Below are 18391 nucleotides of genomic sequence, written 5' to 3' on the forward strand. Positions count from 1 at the left end.
CAGCAAACCAAACCTTTCTAGTCGATTTAAGTAAGAGTTTCAAAAAAAGGAATTTGTGGTCTTTTTCTGAGCTGAAAATACAAAATACACAATAACAACTTTCATGTATAATTCAAGAACTAATATAAGTCTGCCTCCTTATTTTTTTTTATATATTTGTATGTATTTGCAATTGTATTTCAAAGTCATGAGCCTATAGTTCAATGGTTGCTGTTGGTTCATGTCTGTTATGATTGTTTTTCGTAAATTGTTTTGTTATGAATTAAGCCTTCATGATTTTTAATGAAATAGAAATATTTGTCATGTCTGGGTTTTTTTTTATAGCCGACTAAACGGTTTATAATTTTCTTGTGATACTTAAAATGCCATCTGATTGTTTTTATTAATAGCTGACATCCGTTTTATTTGAACATTGGTGGATAGAGGTCTCATTAGATATCATTCCACGTCTTGTTATTCTTACTCTGTAGGTCATGTGCTTTTTTCTAGCTGCTACAAGTTGCGAAAAATTTGTAAACACTTTTTCATGAATAGAAAGATATCTAACAGGTAACATTCCAAGTTTTATTTTCCACAATGAAAATAAGTACACTGGCAATTTGCTTTGTCCCAAAAAAAGAAAACCGTCCAATGAAATTTGTAATCATTTTTACAATTATGCAATACATGTCAGGATTGTTTTCATAGTCAAAATCACTTTCTCCTGGCACTTCCAAGATATCAGTTCGCCTTTGATTGACTTGTCAACATCCTCTCTCAAGTCTCACTATTGGTATCCTTGTGCTCTAACATTTGACTTTTATCCCATATTAGAACTCGATGTTCCTTTCTGGCACGAATACCAAAATTTAAACCAAATAAATACATAGTGATGATATTAGTTTATTTTAGCTGAGTAGCATTCCCAAAAAAAATCCTTTCTCCCATAGCATGTTTTCTTCATCGTAAGTAAATTACCTTGCTTTTTTTGTTAGTTCTTTAACCAGATCTCGCTCGTTCTTTATTAATGTGATCGTGTATATTCTTTATTTTGATAAAGCAATCTCCATTTAGAATTTCGTATACTTTCTTTGCCTCTAGATATAATTTGTTTGTTAAAATTTCATAATGGTTAAACCTACATATTCTTCTCTATTTTAGTTTTTATTCCAAAAGATGAACCTAGAAAGAGCATAACACAAATATTCCTTTATAATCACTTCTAGATTTGGTAATAATGATTGTATCAAGACTGAAATCGACAGCCACGACTTTCGCATTTCTTTATGTTTTCCATGTGTTGAAAAGGTTATATGCCCATTTGATTTTCTTTTTAGAACTCACAGCTAAACTGAAATAAAATAATTTTAAAAGTAATAAAGGTTTTCATGATACAATTAAATAATATAAGCCAATATTTATACTTATCTTATATTTTACACTTTATATTCAAATTTCAATTTGTAATAACTACATTTGTCGATTATATTATAAGCTATAATACTTCTATTACATCTACGTTGTTCCAAAATGTTAAACATTTGTATATTTGAACGAGGACTTTAACATCGTACATGTAATAAATAAATGAATGGATCAAATTGGTTGGTACGATTTTTTTTATATTAAACGATTAATATTTTGAATATGATTATCATTCCATTGTATTTCAAAAGTTTATTTCAACGTTCTATGGTAAAAAAAAAAAGCAAAATGACTTAACAGACTTTTACCTTTTGACCAGAGCTTGGTGGGCTATCAGTTCTATAGATGTTGTAAAGATCTGTTGGGAAGTATTCGAACGAAGTTTCAGTACCAAAGATATCTGGTTTTGAAGTCTATCAATTGTAAAAATTCTGGTATTTTTTAATTTCAAATTATTTGGAAATTAGTGTTAAGAACTCATACAGGTTTACTGGTTTTTTTTTGTTGTTTTTGTACATTTTAAGGTATTCGTGAGGATGTGGCTTTTGGAGCAACCGGGCTCCCCAATACCGAGTTATCATTCAATGCGTCATGAAAATTTGACATTTCAGTGGTCGAGTGGTTAAACAGATTAGTTGAGCAGTTTGGCAGAACACATTGTATGCATTCCCAGCTGATGTTACTGGCATTCATACCGCCATATAGGTGAGACGACATATCTTGGCAATCAATGGTATACCAAACTTCACAACTGTCACACCAAAGTGATTTATGTTTCTATGTAAGAGCCTTTTGCCATGTTTCACATGCCTATCGTGTGGTCCTAGTACTAGTACCTGGGTTTGTCTCTGTCTGTGTCAAATGCATTTGTCATTAGCAAGATGATTAAGTATGAATCCACGTGTTTCGGAGTTTTAAATTTAATGCTTGCAATAGCTGGACTGAATTTTGCCTACCCGAACTACTTTATTGGATTGCAAATACACTATTGATTGAAAAGTGAACAGATGGGATTTGTAATAATATATTGTAAGCAAGTGGTCTAGTATGTGGTGTTATTTTGCATCTTAGTATCTTAGCACCAAGAATATCAAATAGTGAGAATAAGACAGGTAGTATGATATTATAATATTTTAGTATCATGGATGATAATGCATGGAACAGTGTTGTATAACAAATGCTTTACTACGGTTAAATACATGTGCCCGAGATCAGAAGTGTGGAAAGAGGGTACATCAGTTGTTAGTAGCGTCTACACGTGTTAATCATCGTCTCCTATGGCAACCCCTGGGTACTGGTTATATGAAAATCCTGATTAATAAACAGGAAGGTTAAGTGTCTAAATAAGATGTGTGTTTACTTCCGGTCTACTATTTGGTCACATGATATTTTGCGTGAAAAAAAGTGAAAACTGCTTCTTATGGTGTATTTTAGTTATGTGTTGATCATATATTTACATTGAGTAAATATATAATTATATTTAAGATTCAGGGTGGTAACGATATTTGTAGATTTTCACAAAATTTTAAGAGCCTAAATAAAATTGTCTTTTCAGGTCCACACATGTGCATGTCCCTTGTTGACTTAATATGAATAACGCAAAAAGCCAGGAACATCAAGGTAAAACAATAAGATTGTTTCCGACATAGTAGGACAGTATCATATATACTCGAAACATTACTTTGTTACATGTTTATGTTAGCGGCAATAATTAATTATGCATTAAACTTTAATCCTGAAAAATGTGTGCAGGCATTAAACGTAATGCCTAAAATATAATTGCGAGTAAATAAAAGACTTTTTTTCATTTAAATAAAAATACATATTTGTTACATAGTAACATTATGAGAACTGAAGTTTAAAAATGTCATCTCCCGGAAATAAAATCAATAATAAAATAAATAATTTATACATATTAAAACTCATTAAATAATACTTTGAAAATATGAAACTTGATAAAAAATTATGTTAAAATCATTTGTTATCACAAAATGTGGAATTGTGGCATTGAATTTTGCACTGTATTTTTTTTTTTTTTTTGCAAATTTGAAAATTCCTTGACCTCCTGATATTGACTGGTATTGGTACGGCCAATTTTTTTTCAACTTCTGGTGTCCCTAGTCCGTTTTGTTTCCGGCTATCATAGTTTTTGCCTGCTTTCATAGCTCCAGAACGATGGCTAACTCTGTTAAAATCAATCTTCAATTTAGACATTACACCTCCAAACCATACCCCTCTCCACTAACAGTAGTTCCACATATAGTTAGATAGAAGCGACCTCTGAAGCACATCTTTACGCAAGAGTTTTTATGTTACAAAATTGTCTTAGGTAAATTTGGAACACCAAAAGAAATTAGTAGTTTTCATCTGGATTTGATTGAAATCCATCGAATCAATTTGTCCTCTACTTTAAAGTCTCCAGATAAAATGGGCTTCACTACTACTCCTTTCCCTATATGTTTTTTTACTATTAAAATGTTCTCAAAGTAAAATAAATAGTTCAATAGCATTGCGGGTAACAATTTTTCAGTTGTTTAATCATGCAGTCTCTCCCTATGCCTTGTTTCTTAAAGTGCTTTCTTCCAAAATACATAAATTTTAAATTTTTTCTCATCATTCTCATTGAAAACATGTCAAAACCTCCAATGGTGAAAATGTCATACTTTTTTAAATTGTAGAAATCTTTTGTGACCTTCTTTTCTGATTAATCCTTGTCAGAAGATCATGGAACCTTTTTTTAGGGTGTATGTTCCTTGTTTTCCCTGATTCGAAACAACTTTTCCAAAAGACCAAAAAAGTAAAAAAAAAAATTTTAACAAATCGCATTTGACTAACGCACAACCGATGTTCTATAACCCTGCTGACTGCCATTGGCGATTGCCAAATAAAATTGATCACAAGATGTAACAATATGGATCTTAATATCAATTAAATACTAAAAAGAAAACAATAAACTTGTGTCCAAGATGTTATGCCACAAACATGAGGTGTTAATATTTTTAGTATACCAGATGCGGATTTCGACAATAAATGTCTCTTCAGTGATGTTAGGGATCGAAGTGGTATTTGGAAGGCCATATAATTTACCCTCAATTTTAGACAGACTCTTGAATTTAAAAAAAAAGTCAATATAGAATGAACGGATCATATAAACCGGAGGGAAGATATGATACAAGCCCAAACGTAAAGATATAAAACAAGTCTAAATTAAAAACTACGTTCAAACCAATGATTGCGTTGGATAAAAACCGCAATTTTTATACCTGTTTATGTCAAACAAATTTCGTTGAAGAAGGGTCTAAATACAGCACAAACAACATGTTCCGAAAGACCAAAAAAGTGAAAAATTATTTTTTAACAAATCGCGTTTGACTAGCAGGTCGAACAACTGATGTTCTATAACCCTGCTGACTGCCATCGGCGATTGCCAAATAAAATTAATCACAAGATATAACAAAATAGATCTTAATTTAAATTTAATACTAAACAGAAAACAATAAACTTGTGGCCAAGATGTTATGCCACAAATATGAGATGTCAATATTTTTTGCACACCAGATCCGGATGTCGACAATAAATGTCTTTTCAGTGATGTTAGGGATCGAAACTGTATTTGGAAGGCCATATGAATTACCCTCAATTTTAGACAGACTTGATTTAAAAAAAAAAGTCAATTAAGGATGAACGGATCATATAAACCGGAGGGAAGATATGATACAAGCCCAAACGAAAATATATAAACCAGTCTAAATTGATAATTAAGTTCAAACCTATGATTGCGTTGGATAAAAACCACAATTTTTATACGTGTGCATGTAAAACAAATTTCGTTGTAGAAGGGTCTAAACACAACAAAAACAAAATTTTTCCAAAAGACCAAAAAAGTGAAAAAGTATTTGTATTAACAAATCGCGTTTGACTAGCAGGTCGAACAACTGATGTTCTATAACCCTGCTGACTGCCATCTTCGATTGCCAAATAAAATTGATCACAAGATGTAACAAAATGGATCTTAATTCAAATTTAATACTAAACAGAAAACAATAAACTTGTGGCCAAGATGTTATGCCACAAACATGAGATGTCAATATTTTTAGCACACCAGATCCGGATTTCGACAATAAATGTCTCTTCAGTGATGTTAGGGATCGAAACGGTATTTGGAAGGCCATATGAATTACCCTCAATTTTAGACAGACTTGATTTAAAAAAAAAGAGTCAATTAAGGATGAACGGATCATATAAACCGGAGGGAAGATATGATACAAGCCCAAACGAAAATATATAAACCAGTCTAAATTGATAACTACGTTCAAACCTATGATTGCGTTGGATAAAAACCACAATTTTTATACGTGTGCATGTAAAACAAATTTCGTTGTAGAAGGGTCTAAACACAACAAAAACAAAATTTTCCAAAAGACCAAATAAGTGAAAAAGTATTTTTTTAACAAATCGCATTTGACTCCCAGGTCGAACAACTGATGTTCTATGACCCTGCTGACTGCCATCGGCGATTGCCAAATAAAATTGATCACAAGATGTAACAATATGGATCTTAATATCAATTAAATACTAAAAAGAAAACAATAAACTTGTGGCCAAGATGTTATGCCACAAACATGAGGTGTCAATATTTTTAGTATACCAGATGCGGATTTCGACAATAAATGTCTCTTCAGTGATGTTAGGGATCGAAGTGGTATTTGGAAGGCCATATAATTTACCCTCAATTTTAGACAGACTCTTGAATTTAAAAAAAAAGTCAATATAGAATGAACGGATCATATAAACCGGAGGGAAGATATGATACAAGCCCAAACGTAAAGATATAAAACAAGTCTAAATTAAAAACTACGTTCAAACCAATGATTGCGTTGGATAAAAACCGCAATTTTTATACCTGTTTATGTCAAACAAATTTCGTTGAAGAAGGGTCTAAATACAGCACAAACAACATGTTCCGAAAGACCAAAAAAGTGAAAAATTATTTTTTAACAAATCGCGTTTGACTAGCAGGTCGAACAACTGATGTTCTATAACCCTGCTGACTGCCATCGGCGATTGCCAAATAAAATTAATCACAAGATATAACAAAATAGATCTTAATTTAAATTTAATACTAAACAGAAAACAATAAACTTGTGGCCAAGATGTTATGCCACAAATATGAGATGTCAATATTTTTTGCACACCAGATCCGGATGTCGACAATAAATGTCTTTTCAGTGATGTTAGGGATCGAAACTGTATTTGGAAGGCCATATGAATTACCCTCAATTTTAGACAGACTTGATTTAAAAAAAAAAGTCAATTAAGGATGAACGGATCATATAAACCGGAGGGAAGATATGATACAAGCCCAAACGAAAATATATAAACCAGTCTAAATTGATAATTAAGTTCAAACCTATGATTGCGTTGGATAAAAACCACAATTTTTATACGTGTGCATGTAAAACAAATTTCGTTGTAGAAGGGTCTAAACACAACAAAAACAAAATTTTTCCAAAAGACCAAAAAAGTGAAAAAGTATATTTATTAACAAATCGCGTTTGACTAGCAGGTCGAACAACTGATGTTCTATAACCCTGCTGACTGCCATCTTCGATTGCCAAATAAAATTGATCACAAGATGTAACAAAATGGATCTTAATTCAAATTTAATACTAAACAGAAAACAATAAACTTGTGGCCAAGATGTTATGCCACAAACATGAGATGTCAATATTTTTAGCACACCAGATCCGGATTTCGACAATAAATGTCTCTTCAGTGATGTTAGGGATCGAAACGGTATTTGGAAGGCCATATGAATTACCCTCAATTTTAGACAGACTTGATTTAAAAAAAAAGAGTCAATTAAGGATGAACGGATCATATAAACCGGAGGGAAGATATGATACAAGCCCAAACGAAAATATATAAACCAGTCTAAATTGATAACTACGTTCAAACCTATGATTGCGTTGGATAAAAACCACAATTTTTATACGTGTGCATGTAAAACAAATTTCGTTGTAGAAGGGTCTAAACACAACAAAAACAAAATTTTCTAAAAGACCAAAAAAGTGAAAAAGTATTTTTTTTAACAAATCGCATTTGACTCCCAGGTCGAACAACTGATGTTCTATGACCCTGCTGACTGCCATCGGCGATTGCCAAATAAAATTGATCACAAGATGTAACAATATGGATCTTAATATCAATTAAATACTAAAAAGAAAACAATAAACTTGTGGCCAAGATGTTATGCCACAAACATGAGGTGTCAATATTTTTAGTATACCAGATGCGGATTTCGACAATAAATGTCTCTTCAGTGATGTTAGGGATCGAAGCGGTATTTGGAAGGCCATATAATTTACCCTCAATTTTAGACAGACTCTTGAATTTAAAAAAAAAAAGTCAATATAGAATGAACGGATCATATAAACCGGAGGGAAGATATGATACAAGCCCAAACGAAAATATATAAAACAAGTCTAAATTAAAAACTACGTTCAAACCAATGATTGCGTTGGATAAAAACCGCAATTTTTACACCTGTTTATGTCAAACAAATTTCGTTGAAGAAGGGTCTAAATACAGCACAAACAACATGTTCCGAAAGACCAAAAAAGTGAAAAAGTATTTTTTAACAAATCGCGTTTGACTAGCAGGTCGAACAACTGATGTTCTATAACCCTGCTGACTGCCATCGGCGATTGCCAAATAAAATTAATCACAAGATGTAACAAAATGGATCTTAATTTAAATTTAATACTAAACAGAAAACAATAAACTTGTGGCCAAGATGTTATGCCACAAATATGAGATGTCAATATTTTTAGCACACCAGATCCGGATGTCGACAATAAATGTCTTTTCAGTGATGTTAGGGATCGAAACGGTATTTGGAAGGCCATATGAATTACCCTCAATTTTAGACAGACTTGATTTAAAAAAAAAGTCAATTAAGGATGAACGGATCATATAAACCGGAGGGAAGATATGATACAAGCCCAAACGAAAATATATAAACCAGTCTAAATTGATAACTACTTTCAAACCTATGATTGCGTTGGATAAAAACCATGATTTTTATACGTGTGCATGTAAAACAAATTTCGTTGTAGAAGGGTCTAAATATAGCAAAAATAACATTTTCCAAAAGACTCTGAAATGTACTAAATGAACAAAACAGGCTCAAGAACAGGCGAAATTTCTTTTTCAAACCTGAACTAAAAATCCATTTTTTTCTAATAGAGCACCTTACATTATCGTCAATGAGTTCAGACATGTGAAAAATTATATAATCATACACAAGAAAAGAAACCCTGAACAGGCTTTCAGCAATAATTTGTACATGTTTAATATTAAGTAGATATTACCATGTACATGTATTTGATAAAGTACAGATATAACAAAGAAACTGCCCGATATTCGACGTAAGAGTACACTTTTTACTGCACGTGTAGTCGGGTGCGTTCACTACGAGGAAACTTGTACCCAACTACGCGTGAAGTATGAGTACAGAATCGTCCCATAAAGGACATTTTCTATGTTATCCTAATATATTATCCGACAGTTAGGAATAGAATCTGGTCAAATTTTGAAGTTGAACATGTGGGATTTTTATATTTTTGCCACGGACCATTTAATTTTCATGGAGCAAGGGGCCTGGTAGTTTTTAGAAAACAATATTCTGACCCTGATTTTGACTTAAAAAATCTGCTGCCTCAATATTTTGTCATATGAAAAAAAAATTGTCAACAAAGTTTTCCTGTATAAACTGTAATAGAAAACAGAGCAAATGTGTCTATGAGACACAGATACCACCGCCAAACAGGAAGTAGACGAATGAAAGACCTGAAAAGGGGAGACACGGTACAATTCACCTTGGTAAAGCTTCAGACCAAATATCAAATTAATCCGACATACACAAGCCGATATATATTTGACAACAAATTTATAGACCGGGCGTACAGACGTACAGACAAGGAAAGTGGAAGTATAAATGCAAAATGTTCAGACTTCTTTGTCAGCTATAGAATACGTTTTTCTTTAGAAATACAGCGTCTACAATGAATTAATAGTACTCGATATACAATGCAATGAATTATTCCAAACATTTAACAAGTATTCATATCTTCAAAATTTCTGTGCATGAAAATACCAAACTGTATACTATTATTGAGAGGACTGCACTTGTTTAATGAAATATATGTTTTGTTGTTTGTAGCCAAAACTTATTGGAATGCGATACCCTGACACCTGTTTTTAAGCAATGAAAACATTTCATTCTAACGATATAGCTTTGATTATACGAATGTAAAGTTTGGTCTCCCCCACATGTACAGCTTCCCCCAGCCAATCCCAATTTTCGTTCTCGTTCCTATTCTTACCAATGAAAATCTGATGTCAGTTTGCAATGCTAAATATAAGTCATAAAAGTACAAGACTTGCGTTTCTTTTATTTAAGACTCGTCAGTGACGCTCGAATCAAGATAATTGAAAAGGTTTTCCTACTGTGTAAAGTTTTTTTAGGTGTATTTAGTGTATTTACTTTTGTGATATACAATTGCGTGCAGGCTTACCATCAATGTATAAATGGATATTCAGTTAGAAATGACAAATATTTGTTAAACCATACTTCTTTACCAAAAAGCAGATTGAGTGAATTTCTGTGTGATATTTATAGTTCGTCTGTTACTGCTTTTGTTTTCATTGATTTTTCCTTTGACTACTTGTTGGGGAGGGTTGGCATACAACTAAACTAGTTCAACTCCACCACATGCATCAAGTGCCTGTCCCAAGTCAGGACTTGTGGTCATAGGTTTGTCTTCGTTGTATTGTGTTGAATGTTTTGTTACATGTACAGTATAGTAATATTCAGGTAAGAGCAGGTAAATTTTACGCATTCACGTTTATTTATTTGAGACGATTTAGAGCTTTTCACAAGGATTGGGATTCCAACCTTGTTGAAGGTCTTGTAGAGACCTCAAGATTTGATTTTTTTTTATTTTTCTCGTGGAGAGAGTGTGATCTCTGACATTTACCCCATTTCTTTTCTTTTTCTTTTTAATATATTCTTCCTTAACAAAAGTGATAAATTTTCCAAAAATTAAAGTCACATATTAATTTTTAAATTATTCTTTTAAACTCTTGCAGAATGTCAAGAAAAATACTAAAAAATCTCAAAATTGTTAAACAGTCACCACTGCCTTTCACGTTAACATATGTCACTCCCGGTGAATTAATACACATTAAAAAATCCTTCGACGATTATTTTCCCATAGCAAGTCAGGTAATTCAAAGATGATAATAATCCTTTTCTTCAGGCCAAAAATTGTTCTGATTTCCACAGCTTCTTTCCTCAAAGTTTGAATTGGGCACTGTCGAATTTTGAGAGCCCTGAGCCTGGTAGCCATACATGTATTCAAACTTTGTGTCATTTGGGGCATGTGTGAGATGTAGGCGCCTGTCGTGTATTAGCTGAATTGTTCGGAAACTTCACATTAAACGTTGGATTTTTCTGAAGTCTTTTCCTAACTGGGTCATTTTGTCGAATGTCTTTTTTTCCTAGTCTCTTGAACTTATTGAAGTATTCTTCGATGATTTGGGGGATTTTTTTTTTCGCTCCCTTTCCAGATCCAACGAAATTTTCCCTTTTTAATGTTGCTCAAGGATGTAGCTGTGACAATTTATCTTTTGGGACTTCAAGAGTCTTCCATTTTCTCTGTTACTTCTAAAAGTGTAATCATCTGTGTTGGAATTGACCAAATGTGGTGTGATGACACTTATGAAAGATAACGACACTTGCTTCTCTAGCAGCTGTTCTGCCTTTAAATCGGTCTGAAATTTGCTGAAATCCTTTTCTATCTGTCTTTTACTTTCGGCAGCGAACCATAAATCAGTGGAAATTATTGCCAATCTATACAGTCGCTTTCTACACAAAACCATTTAACTTAATATTAACCTATGAACGTAGTTTTAATTACAATTAAAAAACATTACGCACTTCAAATTTATTTATTTCCAAAATTTGTGTGTTTTATGTAAATATTATATAGGCCACGCACGCTGTGAAAAAAAGGACTACTGAAAACATAAAGAAGAAGAAGATCTACCGAAGTACACATTGATTCTTCATCTGACGCTTACGATAAATGTTCAAAAATCAATGTTTTGAAAGAGTCGCTTTATTTTTAGACGCAGAAGATATATATCCTCATACGTTAGAAAATAATGTTCACTTATTTAATATTTATCACTGCATATGAAACATTAAGTTACGAATGTGTGATTCGTAAGGGATACGTCTTACTCGGTTCCGAGTTAAACATACTAGATATCGTAGGGGAGGTCAAAAAATATAATTGTAAAAAAAATTCGTAACAATGGTTTAAGTAAGAGAATTAATATAAGAAGTATTGGGTTCATATATATATTTGGTGTACAAGTTATCATTTGTTCAAATTATAAAAAAATTGTACAAATTATAATTTATATTTTGACTTTGTACAAACAGTCCTGTTCACTTGTCTTTCACATGGTCATAAACAAAGGTAAAAGTTAGCGTTCCAAAAATGGCTAGTATTGTTGATCAACAGGATAAATTCTGCAATTTGCTGAGAATAACACATTTAAGCACAACAATATTTATACTAGGGACAAATTGAATAAGTTAATTTCTAAAGTTAAAAATGCAGAAGAGGCATTAAAACAAAGTGACCAAGACAGACATTTGCTAAAAAAAATATGATGTTATTGATGTTGCAGGTATTGAAAAGCTCATAAAAAAGGAAGAAATGGTAAGTTTTGTTTTGTTTTATATGACAAATATAGAAGAGGGTCTGAAAACAAAAATCTATCCGGAATCCTGGATTTTTAATTGATTGATTGTTTGATTGATTGTTGGCTGCTTAACGTCCAGTAGCAAATATTTCATGCATGTTCATAACGATGTATCAAATTAATAATAATATGCATTATTGCATACAGAAGATGCAATCACTACGGCATACCATCCTAAAATCGTAACTATATATGATCACAGTAAATAAGTGTGTACGAGTATTATTTAAAGAACTTCACAATACAGACGACCATATGAGCTTAACTTTTTCACAGAACTTATATTTATACAAGCATATCACTGTTAGGACTCATAACATAACTGTCTTTATAACAAAATACAAGTTTAGCTTTGTGCTATACTCAAAATAGTTTAATTCTTACTTTCAGATGACACCATACTTTACTACTTATCCATTGCGGATATGTATGATAATATAAAAACAGCACATCTTGGGGTCGGTCAGGGAGGTCTCCATAAAACTAACAAAGAACTCAAAAAACATTTTGCTAACATTAGCCGGGAAAAAAGTACGCATATTTGCAACCAACTGTAAACAATGTATCTTGAAACGAAAACGTACTGACATATCAAAACTTGTTGTTAAACCTATAATTTCTGCTAATTTCAACTGTAGAGGGCTGGTTGACCTTGTAGACCTTCAATCTGTCCCCTGACCATGAATTTAAATGGATAATGCACTATCCAGATCATCTTAAAAAAATTAGTGTGCTTAGAGTTCTGAAATCTACGAAAGATGCTGATGTTGCGTATCAATTACTTGCCATTTTTTTCTCTCTTTGGTGCACCCCATATTCTCCAAAGCGATAATGGGAGAGAGATCACTGCACATATAATTACTGAACTGAATACATTATTGTCAGAATTGGTAATAGTTCATGGGCGACCAAGACATTTCCAAAGTCAAGGGTATGTAGAAAGAGAAAATGCAGACTTTAAATAAATCCTCATATCATGGATGAATGACAATGACACACAACGGAGGTCTGAAGGTTCGCACTTTCTGCAATTTCAGAGTAATTGACCAATCGCCTTATCGTGCTTTGTTTGGTTCTGACCAAAAAATAGGTTTATCTTCATCTTCTTTGCCCAAGGAACTTTTGCCAAATCTTGAAACTGAGGAGAACAGTTAAATTGAGATTGATGACACGGATGCTAAATCGTTTTAATCAGAAAAAGAACTTAACGATTCTGGATCAACTAGTTAAACTATTGAAGTTGTATCAGAGGAAGTCGAAACCCAAATCACTCGTACAAGAAAACGCGCATTGTCTGGCCAACAAATCCATGCAGATTTCCTGACAAGAAATACAAAACAGAAACTGAGTGAGTTACCTGTTAGAGACAATATTATTATTCCAATACCACAGTGTGACCGGGCACCGACCAATTCGATGAATATACAAGGTGTTGTAGAAGTAGGAAATGTTTGCTATCGTGTAGGAACAATAGCTGGTAATTTATCAGGAGTCGTAAGCAGAAACCAACTAGAATCAATTAGTGACTTTTCTTTGTCCGTTTCACAAATTCCAGATTTACAACTTTCCATAAGGGAAGCTGTAGAAAAAAAATCAAAAAGTGAGGGACAGGGTTATCTATCTTGCAAATGTAAAGATTGTTGTTACAGTTCGAAGTGTAAATGAAAAAAGCAGGATGTATTGTGTAATTCAAGGTGTCATGGTTCGCTCACCTGCTCCAACAAATAAGAGCATTGTATAGTATTGTAAATAGAGGTATCAGTGTGTTTCATATTGATTCGTAATTAAAATTGAAATTATTTTTTATCATTTAATTTGAAACTTATTATATGTAACTTATTGTACAAATTATAAGTGAAATTAAGCCATATTTTGTACAAATTATTATGTGTACAGGCACTTTTTGTACAAATTACAAATTACAATTTGTACAAAGTCAAAATACAAATCATAATTTAAACAATATAAAAAAGATGACACAAACATTAACAATTATAGGTCACCATACGGCCTTCAACAATGAGCAAAGCCCATACCGCATATAGTCAGCTATAAAAGGCCCCGATAAGACAATGTAAAACAATGCAAGCGAGAAAACTAACGGCCTTATTTATGTAAAAAAATTAACGAAAAACAAATATGTAACACATGAACAAACGACAACCACTGAACTACAGGCTCCTGACTTGGGACAGCCACATACATAAATAATGTGGCGGGGTTAAACATGTTAGCGGGATACCAACCCTCCCCCTAACCTGGGGCAGTGTTATAACAGTACAACATAAGAACGAACTATAAAAAAACAGTTGAAAAAGGCTTAACTCGTCAGATAGACAAAAAATAAAAGTGGACGTGGCCGGGACAATGTTTTTGTACAAATCCTATTTTTTTACAATGTTTTTGTACAAATTATAATTTGAACAATATTTTTTTACAAATTATTATTTGTACAATATTTTTATAGGTGTAAATTAATACCAACATTGATTTTCCCCTATTAGTCTTTGTTAAATTTGCACTTTTCAAAAAATTATGCAGAATTTATCTTTGTTTCAAATAAAGAATTACTTGGCATGAGTAAAGTTTTATCCTGTCCAGTTCTATAGAAAAAGTTTCACAAAACATTTCATTGCATATAAGAAAATAACCATCATTGGAAGTTAACCAATCAAATTTCTCCCCTTATTCTATCTGTGTACAAGGTTTAGTCACCATGTAACCTCAAGATTACAAAATGTTCTATAGAAATCACAAATAAAAAATAATGGTGTTTTGAAATACCCAAGACATATGTTTATGACACAGAAATAGTTTTACTGCAATAGAATGTAGAATTAATTACCTACAACGGTCAAATTCAAGGGAATATTTTTTTAGACCTACTTTCGTATGCAACCGGATGTGACGTACCATGATTTGGTGGTATTACACCTAAACAAAAAAAGATATATTTTTTTAAATCTACCTTTACACTTACAATGATAGGTACATAAACATTCATTATATTCTAAATACTGTTATCGTATTCAAACTGTAAATGTAACAATCTTTATTTTTTTTTATCTTTTTTTACATTTTCAAAAACGTTTGTTTACACTATATGGCAAAACTTTGTCTATTATTTGTCCCATCACTATGGTAAATATTACCATTATGTAAATGTTTTACATAATTGCAAAATGATAAATGTTTTAAGATAATCCATTCTTATCATTTTTGTCATAAGGCGATGATCGTACTATCTGTTTAACATTATTTACATAATTAGGAAAATAGTTAGTTTCCTTCTTTTCATTTGTCTTGCCCATCATACGTATCTAGTAAACTTTCTATCTGATGTGAGCTCAGACTGTTTGCCGATGACATTATCATGTACAAAACCATCAAATCTCAAAGTGACTGTGTGATGCACTATAGTTAGATGTAGATGCAGCTGCTAGGTTGGAACAAATCTGGTTGAATACTTTCTTGTCTGTCAGTAAATGAGGCCGGAACAGCCGAACTGTTTGTCTGTATCTCCAATTCTAGTTCCTGTGAAATCAATACAAGAAAGGAATAAACTTTGATAGAAAAATCTAAATTTTCATATTGTTTTAAATTACAATATTTTACATTTTAAAATGCTTTCCTTATTTTTTTTTGTACAATAGCTTCAGTTTGGATCTGTAAAGAATCCTGCTTGTTTTGATTTCATGTACAATATTGAGTTTTTTACAACTTAATTTCGATCATTTGAAATCGTTTGATCATCACAAGTACCTTGACTGTTCCTGTCTTTCTTTTCATCTTTTTTTATCATCCATTTACCACCATGTCTAAATCCGACGCACCAGCATCAAAAACATCACCATTTATACAACTCATCAAACCATTCACCACATTACCATCCTCGTCACAACTGATTACATTTATGTTGAAAATAGTAGCATTCTCATCATCATCGACCATCTTCTTAATTTTATCATCTTTATTATCTACAATCATTAACTGTTCATTACCATCAACACTATTGTCGACGCTGTTAACATTTTCATTTCTAGTTTGTCTCTGTTATTTGAGGGCATGATTTCAATATTAGCAATTTTCACATTTTCATTTACATTTTTTTAATTTTCTTTTGCGCTCACTAAAGCCATGATATTACTTAATTTGGCAGGTTCTGTCTTTCAATGTGTCATTTTATAAATATCTTGATTTTCTTTATAATCTGGTATTATTCTGCATTGTAACTATAAAGATTTAGCATTCATCACATGTATATGTTATGCTAGATCCTTATATATAATCCAGGCTCTCATAAACGTACCCCTTATCATGAAAACCGATAGCAAGAATTATGCGTTAAACAGTCTGTATTTCAACTTTTGTTTATACATAATATTTATATTTACAATTTATGTTAAAGAATACTTTTTTTTAAATTCCCTCACAATACTGTTTGATGCGCTCAAAATCAAAGTAACTGAGAAATCAATTAGAAAACTGACAAGTCTTTATGTCAATCACGGGAACAAAAATACGTCTGCTCGGTAAATGCATTTCGCTCAACTATACGCTATAAAACCAGGTTCAATCCATCATTTTTTACAAGTCAGGAATATGACAGTTGTTGTTCATTCGTTTTGATGTGTTTTATCATTTATTTTCCCATTTGATTAGGGACTTTCCGTTTTAAATTTTCCTCGGAGTCCAGTATTTTTGTGATTTTACTTATCGCTCAACTAACGATTTTGCATGTCAAAACATGTCAAAACATGTCAAAACATGTCAAAACTTAGCATCATAAAGTTACAACCAGAGGCACTTATGATACTAAAATATTGGGTTTTAACCCCCATACAACAGCAGCAAAAACTAAGGGCGTTGTGAATATTATCTCCTACCCCCAAGTTATAATCAAACCTGGGACCCCTAAATTACAATACCAGTGCCCTAACCTCTGAGTTATGGACGCTCTTTCTCCAGTTTTGTGAAATTTCTACTCTGAAAGAAATGCTCCTCTGCTCCAAGTAAAATAGGAAGAACCATTTATCGGTTGGGTTCTTTTGCTTGATAAAGAACAAAGACTTGAATCTGAAGATCACTTATTATTAATTCAGGACTTAATTTCGGTTATCGCTGTTAAATTTAAATATTCAATTTATAGGTATCTATCTGAATTTAGTCAAAACAGACAATTCTAGCTTTTTTTAAATATTAATTCAATACTTAAACTAGTTTTGTGTACTACACATAAGACCTGTTGGTGACCTTCTGCTGTTGTTTTTTTTTTATTTGGTCGGGTTGTTGTCTCTTTGACACATTCCCCATTTCCAATCTCAATTTTATTGTGTATTGCTTTCAAATTTAAGGGTCGAAGTAATATGAAAAAAACTAAAGCTTCAGTTATTCAGATAGATAATTATAAATTGAACATTTAAATTTGACAGCAAATAACCAATCATCATGGTATTTTGTAAGATCAATATATATTTGAGATAGCTGTAGATTGTTATAAATCAAAGTTGACTATCTGAATTTAGTCCGAACTGAAAATGCTAGCTTATTTGACCGATCAATTAAATCCGTAAAACTGACATTGTGACACCCAACTACCTGGCATTCTGTAAACCCAATATATAAATGAGATAGCTATAAATTTTTTATTAAAACCCGAGTTGATTTGATAAAGATATTAAAAAACTTAAAGGTGACTTTCCGAACTAAGTCGAAACTAAAAATTCTAGCTTTTTTTTTAACTTTAAATTTAATCCTTTAATTTGATAGCGAATCACTTAACTACCAAACAACCTAGCATTCTGTAAGATCAATATATAATTGAGATATCTAAGCCGTAAAGTTTGATGAAAATCTAATATGTTTTGAAAAAGTTATTAAAAACATTTGTAGGTGACTTTTCGGAATTTAGACCACCAAACTGAAATTTTGCCTTTTTTTTACCTATTAATTAAATACTTAAGTTTGACAGCAATTCACCAAACTACAAAACAATCCTGCATTCTGTAAGATCAATAAATATTTGGATTATCTATATAGTTTTATAAAAATGAAAACTACTCTTTGTCAAGGTTATGTTTCAGAAGAGCCTTAATATTTTGTATTTACTTTCATTAAGAACAACTCCGAATAAATGAAAGCTAAGGAT

This window comes from Mytilus trossulus, chromosome 3 (assembly GCF_036588685.1).
Source record: "Mytilus trossulus isolate FHL-02 chromosome 3, PNRI_Mtr1.1.1.hap1, whole genome shotgun sequence".
Lineage (NCBI taxonomy): Eukaryota > Metazoa > Mollusca > Bivalvia > Mytilida > Mytilidae > Mytilus > Mytilus trossulus.